The sequence below is a fragment of the Pelobates fuscus genome, chromosome 12, assembly GCF_036172605.1.
Source record: "Pelobates fuscus isolate aPelFus1 chromosome 12, aPelFus1.pri, whole genome shotgun sequence".
In the NCBI taxonomy this organism is placed as follows: Eukaryota; Metazoa; Chordata; class Amphibia; order Anura; family Pelobatidae; genus Pelobates; species Pelobates fuscus.
The window spans coordinates 52,280,152-52,293,901 of record NC_086328.1 but is presented as its reverse complement, the minus strand read 5'-3'; the positions used below and the strand labels follow the sequence as shown (position 1 = coordinate 52,293,901).

The window sequence follows — 13,750 nt, the reverse complement described above, 5'->3', positions numbered from 1 at the left end:
TTTTCCCTATCCAGAAGAGTCTTGTCTTTTGTCGCAACCAGTGTTTGATATTCTACCAACATTAGCGAGATCGCATTCTCTTAATTTCAATTATGGCCATACCAGTCTGAAAATGCCAGATCTCGGAAGCCATCCAGACTCAGGCTTGGTTAGTACTTGTATGGGAGACCAACTAGGAGTCTCAGGTGCTGTAAGCTTTTGTTTATTTCTTTTTGCATTATGATGTCATAATCAGACCACTTTTTTCCCTATCCAGAAGCGTCTTGTCTTTTGTCGCAACCAGAGTTTGATATTCTACCAACATTAGCGAGATCGCATTCTCTTAATTTTACTTACGGCCATACCAGTCTGAAAATGCCTGATCTCGTCAGATCTCAGAAACCATCCAGACTCGGGCATGGGATGTACTTGTATGGGAGACCAACTAGGAACCTCAGGTGCCGTAAACTTCTGTTTATTTCTTTTTTGCATTATGATGTCATAATCAGACCACTTTTTTCCTTATCCAGAAGCATCTTGTCTTTTGTCGCAACCAGAGTTTGATATTCTACCAACATTAGCGAGATCGCATTCTCTTAATTTCACTTACGGCCATACCAGTCTGAAAAAGCTTGATCTCGTCAGATCTCAGAAGCCATCCAGACTTGGGCCTGGTTAGTACTTGAATGGGAGACCAACTAGGAACCTCAGGTGCTTTAAGCTTTTGTTTATTTCTTTTTTGCATTATGATGTCATAATCAGACCACTTTTTTCCCTATCCAGAAGCGTCTTGTCTTTTGTCGCAACCAGAGTTTGATATTCTACCAACATTAGCGAGATCGCATTCGCTTAATTTTACTTACGGCCATACCAGTCTGAAAATGCCTGATCTCGTCAGATCTCGGAAGCCATCCAGACTTGGGCCTGGTTCGTACATGTATGGGAGACCAAATAGGAACCTCGGGTGCCATAAGCTTTTGTTTATTTCTTTTTTGCATTATGATGTCATAATCAGACCACTTTTTTCCCTATCCAGAAGCGTCTTGTCTTTTGTCGCAACCAGAGTTTGATATTCTACCAACATTAGCGAGATCGCATTCTCTAAATTTCACTTGCGGCCATACCAGCCTGAAAATGCCTGATCTTGTCAGATCGCGGAAGCCATCCAGACTCGGGCCTGGTTAGTACTTATATGGGAGACCAACTAGGAACCTCAGGTGCTGTAAGCTTTCGTTTATTTCTTTTTTGCATTATGATGTCATAATCAGACCACTTTTTTCCCTATCCAGAAGCGTCTTGTCTTTTGTCGCAACCAGTGTTTGATATTCTACCAACATTAGCGAGATCGCATTCTCTTAATTTAACTTACGGCCATACCAGTCTGAAAATGTCAGATCTCAGAAGCCATCCAGACTCGGGCCTGGTTAGTACTTGAATGGGGGACCAACTAGGAACCTCAGGTGCCGTAAGCTTTTGTATATTTCTTTTTTGCATTATGATGTCATAATCAGACCACTTTTTTCCCTATCCAGAAGCGTCTTGTCTTTTGTCGCAACCAGTGTTTGATATTCTACCAACATTAGCGAGATCGCATTCTCTTAGTTTCAATTGCGGCGATACCAGTCTGAAAATGCCTGATCTCGGAAGCCATCCAGACTCGGGCCTGGTTAGTACTTGTATGGGAGACCAACTAGGAACCTCAGGTGGCGTAAGCTTTTGTTTATTTCTTTTTTGCATTATGATGTCATAATCAGACCACTTTTTTCCCTATCCAGAAGCGTCTTGTCTTTTGTCGCAACCAGAGTTTGATATTCTACCAACATTAGCGAGATCGCATTCGCTTAATTTTACTTACGGCCATACCAGTCTGAAAATACCTGATCTCGTCAGATCTCGGAAGCCATCCAGACTTGGGCCTGGTTCGTACATGTATGGGAGACCAAATAGGAACCTCAGGTGCCATAAGCTTTTGTTTATTTCTTTTTTGCATTATGATGTCATAATCAGACCACTTTTTTCCCTATCCAGAAGCGTCTTGTCTTTTGTCGCAACCAGAGTTTGATATTCTACCAACATTAGCGAGATCGCATTCTCTAAATTTCACTTGCGGCCATACCAGCCTGAAAATGCCTGATCTTGTCAGATCGCGGAAGCCATCCAGACTCGGGCCTGGTTAGTACTTATATGGGAGACCAACTAGGAACCTCAGGTGCTGTAAGCTTTCGTTTATTTCTTTTTTGCATTATGATGTCATAATCAGACCACTTTTTTCCCTATCCAGAAGCGTCTTGTCTTTTGTCGCAACCAGTGTTTGATATTCTACCAACATTAGCGAGATCGCATTCTCTTAATTTAACTTATGGCCATACCAGTCTGAAAATGTCAGATCTCAGAAGCCATCCAGACTTGGGCCTGGTTAGTACTTGTATGGGAGACCAACTAGGAACCTCAGGTGCTGTAAGCTTTTGTTTATTTCTTTTTTGCATTATGATGTCATAATCAGACCACTTTTTTCCCTATCCAGAAGCGTCTTGTCTTTTGTCGCAACCAGAGTTTGATATTCTACCAACATTAGTGAGATCGCATTCTCTAAATTTCACTTGCGGCCATACCAGCCTGAAAATGCCTGATCTTGTCAGATCGTGGAAGCCATCCAGACTCGGGCCTGGTTAGTACTTATATGGGAGACCAACTAGGAACCTCAGGTGCCGTAAGCTTTCGTTTATTTCTTTTTTGCATTATGATGTCATAATCAGACCACTTTTTTCCCTATCCAGAAGCGTCTTGTCTTTTGTCGCAACCAGTGTTTGATATTCTACCAACATTAGCGAGATCGCATTCTCTTAATTTAACTTACGGCCATACCAGTCTGAAAATGTCAGATCTCAGAAGCCATCCAGACTCGGGCCTGGTTAGTACTTGTATGGGAGACCAACTAGGAACCTCAGGTGCCGTAAGCTTTTGTATATTTCTTTTTTGCATTATGATGTCATAATCAGACCACTTTTTTCCCTATCCAGAAGCGTCTTGTCTTTTGTCGCAACCAGTGTTTGATATTCTACCAACATTAGCGAGATTGCATTCTCTTAGTTTCAATTGCGGCGATACCAGTCTGAAAATGCCTGATCTCGTCAGATCTCGGAAGCCATCCAGACTCGGGCCTGGTTAGTATTTGTATGGGAGACCAACTAGGAACCTCACATGGCGTAAGCTTTTGTTTATTTCTTTTTTGCATTATGATGTCATAATCAGACCACTTTTTTCCCTATCTAGAAGCGTCTTGTCTTTTGTCGCAACTAGAGTTTGATATTCTACCAATATTAGCGAGATCGCATTCTCTTAATTTCACGTACGGCCATACCAGTCTGAAAATGCCTGATCTCGTCAGATCTCGGAAGCCATCCAGACTCAGGTCTGGTTAGTACTTCTATGGGAGACCAACTAGGAACCTCAGGTGCCGTAAGCTTTTGTTTATTTCTTTTTTGCATTATGATGTCATAATCAGACCACTTTTTTCCCTATCCAGAAGCGTCTTGTCTTTTGTCGCAACCAGTGTTTGATATTCTACCAACATTAGCGAGATCGCATTCTCTTAACTTTACTTATGGACATACCAATCTGAAAATGCCTGATCTCGTCAAATCTCGGAAGCCATCCAGACTCGGGCCTGGTTAGTACTTGTATGGGAGACCAACTTGGAACCTCAGGTGCGAAAGCTTTTGTTTATTTATTTTTTGCATTATGATGTCATAATCAGACCACTTTTTTCCCTATCCAGAAGCGTCTTGTCTTCTGTTGCAACCAGAGTTTGATATTCTACCAACATTAGCAAGATCGCATTCTCTTAATTTCAGTTATGGTCATACCAGTCTGAAAATGCCAGATATCGGAAGCCATCCAGACTCGGGCCTGGTTAGTACTTGTATGGGAGACCAACTAGAAACCTCAGGTGCCGTAAGCTTTTGTTTATTTCTTTTTTGCATTATGATGTCATAATCAGACCATTTTTCCCTATCCAGAAGCGTCTTGTCTTTTGTCGCAACCAGTGTTTGATATTCTACCAACATTAGCGAGATCGCATTATCTTAACTTCACTTATGGCCAAACCAGTCTGAAAATTCCTGATCTCGTCAGATCTTTGAAGCCATCCAGACTCAGGCCTGGTTAGTACTTGTATGGGCGACCAACTTGGAACCTCAGGTGCCGTAAGCTTTTGTTTATTTATTTTTTGCATTATGATGTCATAATCAGACCACTTTTTTCCCTATCCAGAAGCGTCTTGTCTTTTGTCGCAACCAGTGTTTGATATTCTACCAACATTAGCGGGATCGCATTCTCTTAATTTCAATTACGGCCATACCAGTCTGAAAATGCCTGATCTCGTCATATCTAGGAAGCCATCCAGACTCGGGCTTGGTTAGTATTTGTATGGGAGACTAACTTGGTATCTCAGGTGCCGTAAGCTTTTGTATATTTCTTTTTTGCATTATGATGTCATAATCAGACCACTTTTTTCCCTATCCAGAAGCGTCTTGTCTTTTGTCGCAACCAGTGTTTGATATTCTACCAACATTAGCGAGATCGCATTCTCTTAGTTTCAATTGCGGCGATACCAGTCTGAAAATGCCTGATCTCGGAAGCCATCCAGACTCGGGCCTGGTTAGTACTTGTATGGGAGACCAACTAGGAACCTCAGGTGGCGTAAGCTTTTGTTTATTTCTTTTTTGCATTATGATGTCATAATCAGACCACTTTTTTCCCTATCCAGAAGCGTCTTGTCTTTTGTCGCAACCAGAGTTTGATATTCTACCAACATTAGCGAGATCGCATTCGCTTAATTTTACTTACGGCCATACCAGTCTGAAAATGCCTGATCTCGTCAGATCTCGGAAGCCATCCAGACTTGGGCCTGGTTCGTACATGTATGGGAGACCAAATAGGAACCTCAGGTGCCATAAGCTTTTGTTTATTTCTTTTTTGCATTATGATGTCATAATCAGACCACTTTTTTCCCTATCCAGAAGCGTCTTGTCTTTTGTCGCAACCAGAGTTTGATATTCTACCAACATTAGCGAGATCGCATTCTCTAAATTTCACTTGCGGCCATACCAGCCTGAAAATGCCTGATCTTGTCAGATCGCGGAAGCCATCCAGACTCGGGCCTGGTTAGTACTTATATGGGAGACCAACTAGGAACCTCAGGTGCTGTAAGCTTTCGTTTATTTCTTTTTTGCATTATGATGTCATAATCAGACCACTTTTTTCCCTATCCAGAAGCGTCTTGTCTTTTGTCGCAACCAGTGTTTGATATTCTACCAACATTAGCGAGATCGCATTCTCTTAATTTAACTTATGGCCATACCAGTCTGAAAATGTCAGATCTCAGAAGCCATCCAGACTTGGGCCTGGTTAGTACTTGTATGGGAGACCAACTAGGAACCTCAGGTGCTGTAAGCTTTTGTTTATTTCTTTTTTGCATTATGATGTCATAATCAGACCACTTTTTTCCCTATCCAGAAGCGTCTTGTCTTTTGTCGCAACCAGAGTTTGATATTCTACCAACATTAGTGAGATCGCATTCTCTAAATTTCACTTGCGGCCATACCAGCCTGAAAATGCCTGATCTTGTCAGATCGTGGAAGCCATCCAGACTCGGGCCTGGTTAGTACTTATATGGGAGACCAACTAGGAACCTCAGGTGCCGTAAGCTTTCGTTTATTTCTTTTTTGCATTATGATGTCATAATCAGACCACTTTTTTCCCTATCCAGAAGCGTCTTGTCTTTTGTCGCAACCAGTGTTTGATATTCTACCAACATTAGCGAGATCGCATTCTCTTAATTTAACTTACGGCCATACCAGTCTGAAAATGTCAGATCTCAGAAGCCATCCAGACTCGGGCCTGGTTAGTACTTGTATGGGAGACCAACTAGGAACCTCAGGTGCCGTAAGCTTTTGTATATTTCTTTTTTGCATTATGATGTCATAATCAGACCACTTTTTTCCCTATCCAGAAGCGTCTTGTCTTTTGTCGCAACCAGTGTTTGATATTCTACCAACATTAGCGAGATTGCATTCTCTTAGTTTCAATTGCGGCGATACCAGTCTGAAAATGCCTGATCTCGTCAGATCTCGGAAGCCATCCAGACTCGGGCCTGGTTAGTATTTGTATGGGAGACCAACTAGGAACCTCACATGGCGTAAGCTTTTGTTTATTTCTTTTTTGCATTATGATGTCATAATCAGACCACTTTTTTCCCTATCTAGAAGCGTCTTGTCTTTTGTCGCAACTAGAGTTTGATATTCTACCAATATTAGCGAGATCGCATTCTCTTAATTTCACGTACGGCCATACCAGTCTGAAAATGCCTGATCTCGTCAGATCTCGGAAGCCATCCAGACTCAGGTCTGGTTAGTACTTCTATGGGAGACCAACTAGGAACCTCAGGTGCCGTAAGCTTTTGTTTATTTCTTTTTTGCATTATGATGTCATAATCAGACCACTTTTTTCCCTATCCAGAAGCGTCTTGTCTTTTGTCGCAACCAGTGTTTGATATTCTACCAACATTAGCGAGATCGCATTCTCTTAACTTTACTTATGGACATACCAATCTGAAAATGCCTGATCTCGTCAAATCTCGGAAGCCATCCAGACTCGGGCCTGGTTAGTACTTGTATGGGAGACCAACTTGGAACCTCAGGTGCGAAAGCTTTTGTTTATTTATTTTTTGCATTATGATGTCATAATCAGACCACTTTTTTCCCTATCCAGAAGCGTCTTGTCTTCTGTTGCAACCAGAGTTTGATATTCTACCAACATTAGCAAGATCGCATTCTCTTAATTTCAGTTATGGTCATACCAGTCTGAAAATGCCAGATATCGGAAGCCATCCAGACTCGGGCCTGGTTAGTACTTGTATGGGAGACCAACTAGAAACCTCAGGTGCCGTAAGCTTTTGTTTATTTCTTTTTTGCATTATGATGTCATAATCAGACCATTTTTCCCTATCCAGAAGCGTCTTGTCTTTTGTCGCAACCAGTGTTTGATATTCTACCAACATTAGCGAGATCGCATTATCTTAACTTCACTTATGGCCAAACCAGTCTGAAAATTCCTGATCTCGTCAGATCTTTGAAGCCATCCAGACTCGGGCCTGGTTAGTACTTGTATGGGCGACCAACTTGGAACCTCAGGTGCCGTAAGCTTTTGTTTATTTATTTTTTGCATTATGATGTCATAATCAGACCACTTTTTTCCCTATCCAGAAGCGTCTTGTCTTTTGTCGCAACCAGTGTTTGATATTCTACCAACATTAGCGGGATCGCATTCTCTTAATTTCAATTACGGCCATACCAGTCTGAAAATGCCTGATCTCGTCATATCTAGGAAGCCATCCAGACTCGGGCTTGGTTAGTATTTGTATGGGAGACTAACTTGGTATCTCAGGTGCCGTAAGCTTTTGTTTATTTATTTTTTGCATTATGATGTCATAATCAGACCACTTTTTTCCCTATCCAAAAGCGTCTTGTCTTTTGTCAAAACCAGTGTTTGATATTCTACCAACATTAGCGAGATCGCATTATCTTAACTTCACTTATGGCCAAACCAGTCTGAAAATGCCTGATCTCGTCAGATCTTTGAAGCCATCCAGACTCGGGCCTGGTTAGTACTTGTATGGGAGACCAACTTGGAACCTCAGGTGCCGTAAGCTTTTGTTTATTTAATTTTTGCATTATGATGTCATAATCAGACCACTTTTTTCCCTATCCAGAAGCGTCTTGTCTTTTGTCGCAACCAGAGTTTGATATTCTACCAACATTAGCGAGATCGCATTCGATTAATTTCACTTATGGCCATACCAGTCTGACAATGCCTGATCTTGACAGATCTCGGAAGCCATCCAGACTCGGGCCTGGTTAGGTTGTGTATGGGAGACCAACTAGGAACCTCAGGTGCCATAAGCTTTTGTTTATTTCTTTTTTGCATTAGGATCTCATTATCAGACCACTTTTTTCCCTATCCAAAAGCGTCTTGTCTTTTGTTGCAACCAGTGTTTGATATTCTACCAACATTAGCGAGATCGCTTTATCTTAACTTCACTTATGGCCATACCAGTCTGAAAATGCCTGATCTCGTCAGATCTTGGAAGCCATCTAGACTCGGGCCTGGTTAGTACTTGTATGGGAGACCAACTAGGAAACTCAGGTGCCGTAAGCTTTTGTTTATTTCTTTTTTGCATTATGATGTCATAATCAGACCACTTTTTTCCCTATCCAGAAGCGTCTTGTCTTTTGTCGCAACCAGTGTTTGATATTCTACCAACATTAGCGGGATCGCATTCTCTTAATTTCAATTACGGCCATACCAGTCTGAAAATGCCTGACCTCGTCAGTTCTCGGAAGCCATCCAGACTCGGGCTTGGTTAGTACTTGTATGGGAGACCAACTAGGAAACTCAGGTGCCGTAAGCTTTTGTTTATTTATTTTTTGCATTATGATGTCATAATCAGACCACTTTTTTCCCTATCCAGAAGCGTCTTGTCTTTTGTCGCAACCAGTGTTTGATATTCTACCAACATTAGCGGGATCGCATTCTCTTAATTTCAATTACGGCCATACCAGTCTGAAAATGCCTGATCTCGTCAGATCTCGGAAGCCATCCAGACTCGGGCTTGGTTAGTATTTGTATGGGAGACTAACTTGGTATCTCAGGTGCCGTAAGCTTTTGTTTATTTATTTTTTGCATTATGATGTCATAAACAGACCACTTTTTTCCCTATCCAAAAGCGTCTTGTCTTTTGTCAAAACCAGTGTTTGATATTCTACCAACATTAGCGAGATCGCATTATCTTAACTTCACTTATGGCCAAACCAGTCTGAAAATGCCTGATCTTGTCAGATCTTTGAAGCCATCCAGACTCGGGCCTGGTTAGTACTTGTATGGGAGACCAACTTGGAACCTCAGGTGCCGTAAGCTTTTGTTTATTTAATTTTTGCATTATGATGTCATAATCAGACCACTTTTTTCCCTATCCAGAAGCGTCTTGTCTTTTGTCGCAACCAGAGTTTATATATTCTACCAACATTAGCGAGATCGCATTCTATTAATTTCACTTATGGCCATACCAGTCTGAAAATGCCAGATCTCGGAAGCCATTCAGACTCGGGCCTGGTTAGTTTGTGTATGGGAGACCAACTAGGAACCTCAGGTGCCGTAAGCTTTTGTTTATTTCTTTTTTGCATTATGATGTCATAATCAGACCACTTTTTTCCCTATCCAGAAGCGTCTTGTCTTTTGTCGCAACCAGAGTTTGATATTCTACCAACATTAGCGAGATCGCATTCTCATAATTGCCCTTACGGCCATACCAGTCTGAAAATGCCTGATCTCATCAGATCTTGGAAGCCATCCAGACTCGGGCCTGGTTAGTACTTGTATGGGAGACCAACTAGGAAACTCAGGTGCCGTAAGCTTTTGTTTATTTCTTTTTTGCATTATGATGTCATAATCAGACCATTTTTTTCCCTATCCAGAAGCGTCTTGTCTTTTGTCGCAACCAGAGTTTGATATTCTACCAACATTAGCGAGATTGCATTCTTTTAATTTCACTTATGGCCATAACAGTCTGAAAATGTCAGATCTCTGAAGCCATCCAGACTCGGGCCTGGTTAGTACTTGTATGGGAGACCAACTTGGAACCTCAGGTGCCGTAAGCTTTTGTTTATTTCTTTTTTGCATTATGATGTCATAATCAGACCACTTTTTTCCCTATCCAGAAGCGTCTTGTCTTTTGTCGCAACCAGTGTTTGATATTCTACCAACATTAGCGAGATCGCATTCTCTTAATTTAACTTACGGCCATACCAGTCTGAAAATGTCAGATCTCAGAAGCCATCCAGACTCGGGCCTGGTTAGTACTTGTATGGGAGACCAACTAGGAACCTCAGGTGCCGTAAGCTTTTGTATATTTCTTTTTTGCATTATGATGTCATAATCAGACCACTTTTTTCCCTATCCAGAAGCGTCTTGTCTTTTGTCGCAACCAGTGTTTGATATTCTACCAACATTAGCGAGATTGCATTCTCTTAGTTTCAATTGCGGCGATACCAGTCTGAAAATGCCTGATCTCGTCAGATCTCGGAAGCCATCCAGACTCGGGCCTGGTTAGTATTTGTATGGGAGACCAACTAGGAACCTCACGTGGCGTAAGCTTTTGTTTATTTCTTTTTTGCATTATGATGTCATAATCAGACCACTTTTTTCCCTATCTAGAAGCGTCTTGTCTTTTGTCGCAACTAGAGTTTGATATTCTACCAATATTAGCGAGATCGCATTCTCTTAATTTCACGTACGGCCATACCAGTCTGAAAATGCCTGATCTCGTCAGATCTCGGAAGCCATCCAGACTCAGGTCTGGTTAGTACTTCTATGGGAGACCAACTAGGAACCTCAGGTGCCGTAAGCTTTTGTTTATTTCTTTTTTGCATTATGATGTCATAATCAGACCACTTTTTTCCCTATCCAGAAGCGTCTTGTCTTTTGTCGCAACCAGTGTTTGATATTCTACCAACATTAGCGAGATCGCATTCTCTTAACTTTACTTATGGACATACCAATCTGAAAATGCCTGATCTCGTCAAATCTCGGAAGCCATCCAGACTCGGGCCTGGTTAGTACTTGTATGGGAGACCAACTTGGAACCTCAGGTGCGAAAGCTTTTGTTTATTTATTTTTTGCATTATGATGTCATAATCAGACCACTTTTTTCCCTATCCAGAAGCGTCTTGTCTTCTGTTGCAACCAGAGTTTGATATTCTACCAACATTAGCAAGATCGCATTCTCTTAATTTCAGTTATGGTCATACCAGTCTGAAAATGCCAGATATCGGAAGCCATCCAGACTCGGGCCTGGTTAGTACTTGTATGGGAGACCAACTAGAAACCTCAGGTGCCGTAAGCTTTTGTTTATTTCTTTTTTGCATTATGATGTCATAATCAGACCATTTTTCCCTATCCAGAAGCGTCTTGTCTTTTGTCGCAACCAGTGTTTGATATTCTACCAACATTAGCGAGATCGCATTATCTTAACTTCACTTATGGCCAAACCAGTCTGAAAATTCCTGATCTCGTCAGATCTTTGAAGCCATCCAGACTCGGGCCTTGTTAGTACTTGTATGGGCGACCAACTTGGAACCTCAGGTGCCGTAAGCTTTTGTTTATTTAATTTTTGCATTATGATGTCATAATCAGACCACTTTTTTCCCTATCCAGAAGCGTCTTGTCTTTTGTCGCAACCAGTGTTTGATATTCTACCAACATTAGCGGGATCGCATTCTCTTAATTTCAATTACGGCCATACCAGTCTGAAAATGCCTGATCTCGTCATATCTAGGAAGCCATCCAGACTCGGGCTTGGTTAGTATTTGTATGGGAGACTAACTTGGTATCTCAGGTGCCGTAAGCTTTTGTTTATTTATTTTTTGCATTATGATGTCATAATCAGACCACTTTTTTCCCTATCCAAAAGCGTCTTGTCTTTTGTCAAAACCAGTGTTTGATATTCTACCAACATTAGCGAGATCGCATTATCTTAACTTCACTTATGGCCAAACCAGTCTGAAAATGCCTGATCTCGTCAGATCTTTGAAGCCATCCAGACTCGGGCCTGGTTAGTACTTGTATGGGAGACCAACTTGGAACCTCAGGTGCCGTAAGCTTTTGTTTATTTAATTTTTGCATTATGATGTCATAATCAGACCACTTTTTTCCCTATCCAGAAGCGTCTTGTCTTTTGTCGCAACCAGAGTTTGATATTCTACCAACATTAGCGAGATCGCATTCGATTAATTTCACTTATGGCCATACCAGTCTGACAATGCCTGATCTTGACAGATCTCGGAAGCCATCCAGACTCGGGCCTGGTTAGGTTGTGTATGGGAGACCAACTAGGAACCTCAGGTGCCATAAGCTTTTGTTTATTTCTTTTTTGCATTAGGATCTCATTATCAGACCACTTTTTTCCCTATCCAAAAGCGTCTTGTCTTTTGTTGCAACCAGTGTTTGATATTCTACCAACATTAGCGAGATCGCTTTATCTTAACTTCACTTATGGCCATACCAGTCTGAAAATGCCGGATCTCGTCAGATCTCGGAAGCCATCCAGACTCGGGCTTGGTTAGTATTTGTATGGGAGACTAACTTGGTATCTCAGGTGCCGTAAGCTTTTGTTTATTTCTTTTTTGCATTATGATGTCATAATCAGACCACTTTTTTCCCTATCCAGAAGCGTCTTGTCTTTTGTCGCAACCAGAGTTTGATATTCTACCAACATTAGCGAGATCGCATTCTCATAATTGCCCTTACGGCCATACCAGTCTGAAAATGCCTGATCTCATCAGATCTTGGAAGCCATCCAGACTCGGGCCTGGTTAGTACTTGTATGGGAGACCAACTAGGAAACTCAGGTGCCGTAAGCTTTTGTTTATTTCTTTTTTGCATTATGATGTCATAATCAGACCATTTTTTTCCCTATCCAGAAGCGTCTTGTCTTTTGTCGCAACCAGAGTTTGATATTCTACCAACATTAGCGAGATTGCATTCTTTTAATTTCACTTATGGCCATAACAGTCTGAAAATGTCAGATCTCTGAAGCCATCCAGACTCGGGCCTGGTTAGTACTTGTATGGGAGACCAACTTGGAACCTCAGGTGCCGTAAGCTTTTGTTTATTTATTTTTTGCATTATGATGTCATAATCAGACCACTTTTTTCCCTATCCAGAAGCGTCTTGTCTTTTGTCGCAACTAGAGTTTGATATTCTACCAACATTAGCGAGATCGCATTCTCTAAATTTCACTTGCGGCCATACCAGCCTGAAAATGCCTGATCTTGTCAGATCGTGGAAGCCATCCAGACTCGGGCCTGGTTAGTACTTATATGGGAGACCAACTAGCAACCTCAGGTGCCGTAAGCTTTCGTTTATTTCTTTTTTGCATTATGATGTCATAATCAGACCACTTTTTTCCCTATCCAGAAGCGTCTTGTCTTTTGTCGCAACCAGTGTTTGATATTCTACCAACATTAGCGAGATCGCATTCTCTTAATTTAACTTACGGCCATACCAGTCTGAAAATGTCAGATCTCAGAAGCCATCCAGACTCGGGCCTGGTTAGTACTTGTATGGGAGACCAACTAGGAACCTCAGGTGCCGTAAGCTTTTGTTTATTTCTTTTTTGCATTATGATGTCATAATCAGACCACTTTTTTCCCTATCCAGAAGCGTCTTGTTTTTTGTCGCAACCAGTGTTTGATATTCTACCAACATTAGCGAGATTGCATTCTCTTAGTTTCAATTGCGGCGATACCAGTCTGAAAATGCCTGATCTCGTCAGATCTCGGAAGCCATCCAGACTTGGGCCTGGTTAGTACTTGTATGGGAGACCAACTTGGAACCTCAGGTGCCGAAAGCTTTTGTTTATTTCTTTTTTGCATTATGATGTCATAATCAGACCACTTTTTTCCCTATCCAGAAGCGTCTTGTCTTCTGTTGCAACCAGAGTTTGATATTCTACCAACATTAGCATGATCGCATTCTCTTAATTTCAGTTATGGTCATACCAGTCTGAAAATGCCAGATCTCGGAAGCCATCCAGACTCGGGCCTGGTTAGTACTTGTATGGGAGACCAACTTGGAACCTCAGGTGCCGTAAGCTTTTGTTTATTTCTTTTTTGCATTATGATGTCATAATCAGACCACTTTTTCCCCTATCCAG

The 13,750-nt window shown here is 41.6% G+C and overlaps 24 pseudogenes; all 24 read left to right on the top strand.

Annotated features, from left to right (window-relative positions):
- Positions 1 to 330: 330 nt before the first annotated feature.
- On the top strand, positions 331 to 449 carry LOC134579815 (5S ribosomal RNA; annotated as a pseudogene).
- Positions 450 to 583: 134 nt separating this feature from the next.
- Positions 584 to 702, top strand: LOC134579734 (5S ribosomal RNA; annotated as a pseudogene).
- A 134-nt stretch (positions 703 to 836) lies between these two features.
- Positions 837 to 955, top strand: LOC134579999 (5S ribosomal RNA; annotated as a pseudogene).
- Positions 956 to 1,089: 134 nt separating this feature from the next.
- LOC134579574 (5S ribosomal RNA) lies at positions 1,090 to 1,208 on the top strand (annotated as a pseudogene).
- Positions 1,209 to 1,828: 620 nt separating this feature from the next.
- LOC134579843 (5S ribosomal RNA) lies at positions 1,829 to 1,947 on the top strand (annotated as a pseudogene).
- A 134-nt stretch (positions 1,948 to 2,081) lies between these two features.
- LOC134579572 (5S ribosomal RNA) lies at positions 2,082 to 2,200 on the top strand (annotated as a pseudogene).
- A 1,126-nt stretch (positions 2,201 to 3,326) lies between these two features.
- On the top strand, positions 3,327 to 3,445 carry LOC134580036 (5S ribosomal RNA; annotated as a pseudogene).
- A 627-nt stretch (positions 3,446 to 4,072) lies between these two features.
- LOC134580138 (5S ribosomal RNA) lies at positions 4,073 to 4,191 on the top strand (annotated as a pseudogene).
- A 630-nt stretch (positions 4,192 to 4,821) lies between these two features.
- Positions 4,822 to 4,940, top strand: LOC134579946 (5S ribosomal RNA; annotated as a pseudogene).
- Positions 4,941 to 5,074: 134 nt separating this feature from the next.
- LOC134579571 (5S ribosomal RNA) lies at positions 5,075 to 5,193 on the top strand (annotated as a pseudogene).
- A 1,126-nt stretch (positions 5,194 to 6,319) lies between these two features.
- LOC134580035 (5S ribosomal RNA) lies at positions 6,320 to 6,438 on the top strand (annotated as a pseudogene).
- Positions 6,439 to 7,065: 627 nt separating this feature from the next.
- Positions 7,066 to 7,184, top strand: LOC134579909 (5S ribosomal RNA; annotated as a pseudogene).
- A 387-nt stretch (positions 7,185 to 7,571) lies between these two features.
- On the top strand, positions 7,572 to 7,690 carry LOC134579872 (5S ribosomal RNA; annotated as a pseudogene).
- Positions 7,691 to 8,077: 387 nt separating this feature from the next.
- LOC134579784 (5S ribosomal RNA) lies at positions 8,078 to 8,196 on the top strand (annotated as a pseudogene).
- Positions 8,197 to 8,330: 134 nt separating this feature from the next.
- On the top strand, positions 8,331 to 8,449 carry LOC134579908 (5S ribosomal RNA; annotated as a pseudogene).
- Positions 8,450 to 8,583: 134 nt separating this feature from the next.
- On the top strand, positions 8,584 to 8,702 carry LOC134580200 (5S ribosomal RNA; annotated as a pseudogene).
- Positions 8,703 to 8,836: 134 nt separating this feature from the next.
- LOC134580102 (5S ribosomal RNA) lies at positions 8,837 to 8,955 on the top strand (annotated as a pseudogene).
- A 378-nt stretch (positions 8,956 to 9,333) lies between these two features.
- On the top strand, positions 9,334 to 9,452 carry LOC134580058 (5S ribosomal RNA; annotated as a pseudogene).
- Positions 9,453 to 10,325: 873 nt separating this feature from the next.
- Positions 10,326 to 10,444, top strand: LOC134580033 (5S ribosomal RNA; annotated as a pseudogene).
- A 627-nt stretch (positions 10,445 to 11,071) lies between these two features.
- LOC134580180 (5S ribosomal RNA) lies at positions 11,072 to 11,190 on the top strand (annotated as a pseudogene).
- A 387-nt stretch (positions 11,191 to 11,577) lies between these two features.
- Positions 11,578 to 11,696, top strand: LOC134579871 (5S ribosomal RNA; annotated as a pseudogene).
- A 387-nt stretch (positions 11,697 to 12,083) lies between these two features.
- Positions 12,084 to 12,202, top strand: LOC134579595 (5S ribosomal RNA; annotated as a pseudogene).
- A 134-nt stretch (positions 12,203 to 12,336) lies between these two features.
- Positions 12,337 to 12,455, top strand: LOC134580046 (5S ribosomal RNA; annotated as a pseudogene).
- Positions 12,456 to 13,328: 873 nt separating this feature from the next.
- On the top strand, positions 13,329 to 13,447 carry LOC134579894 (5S ribosomal RNA; annotated as a pseudogene).
- The last annotated feature ends 303 nt before the right edge of the window (positions 13,448 to 13,750 follow it).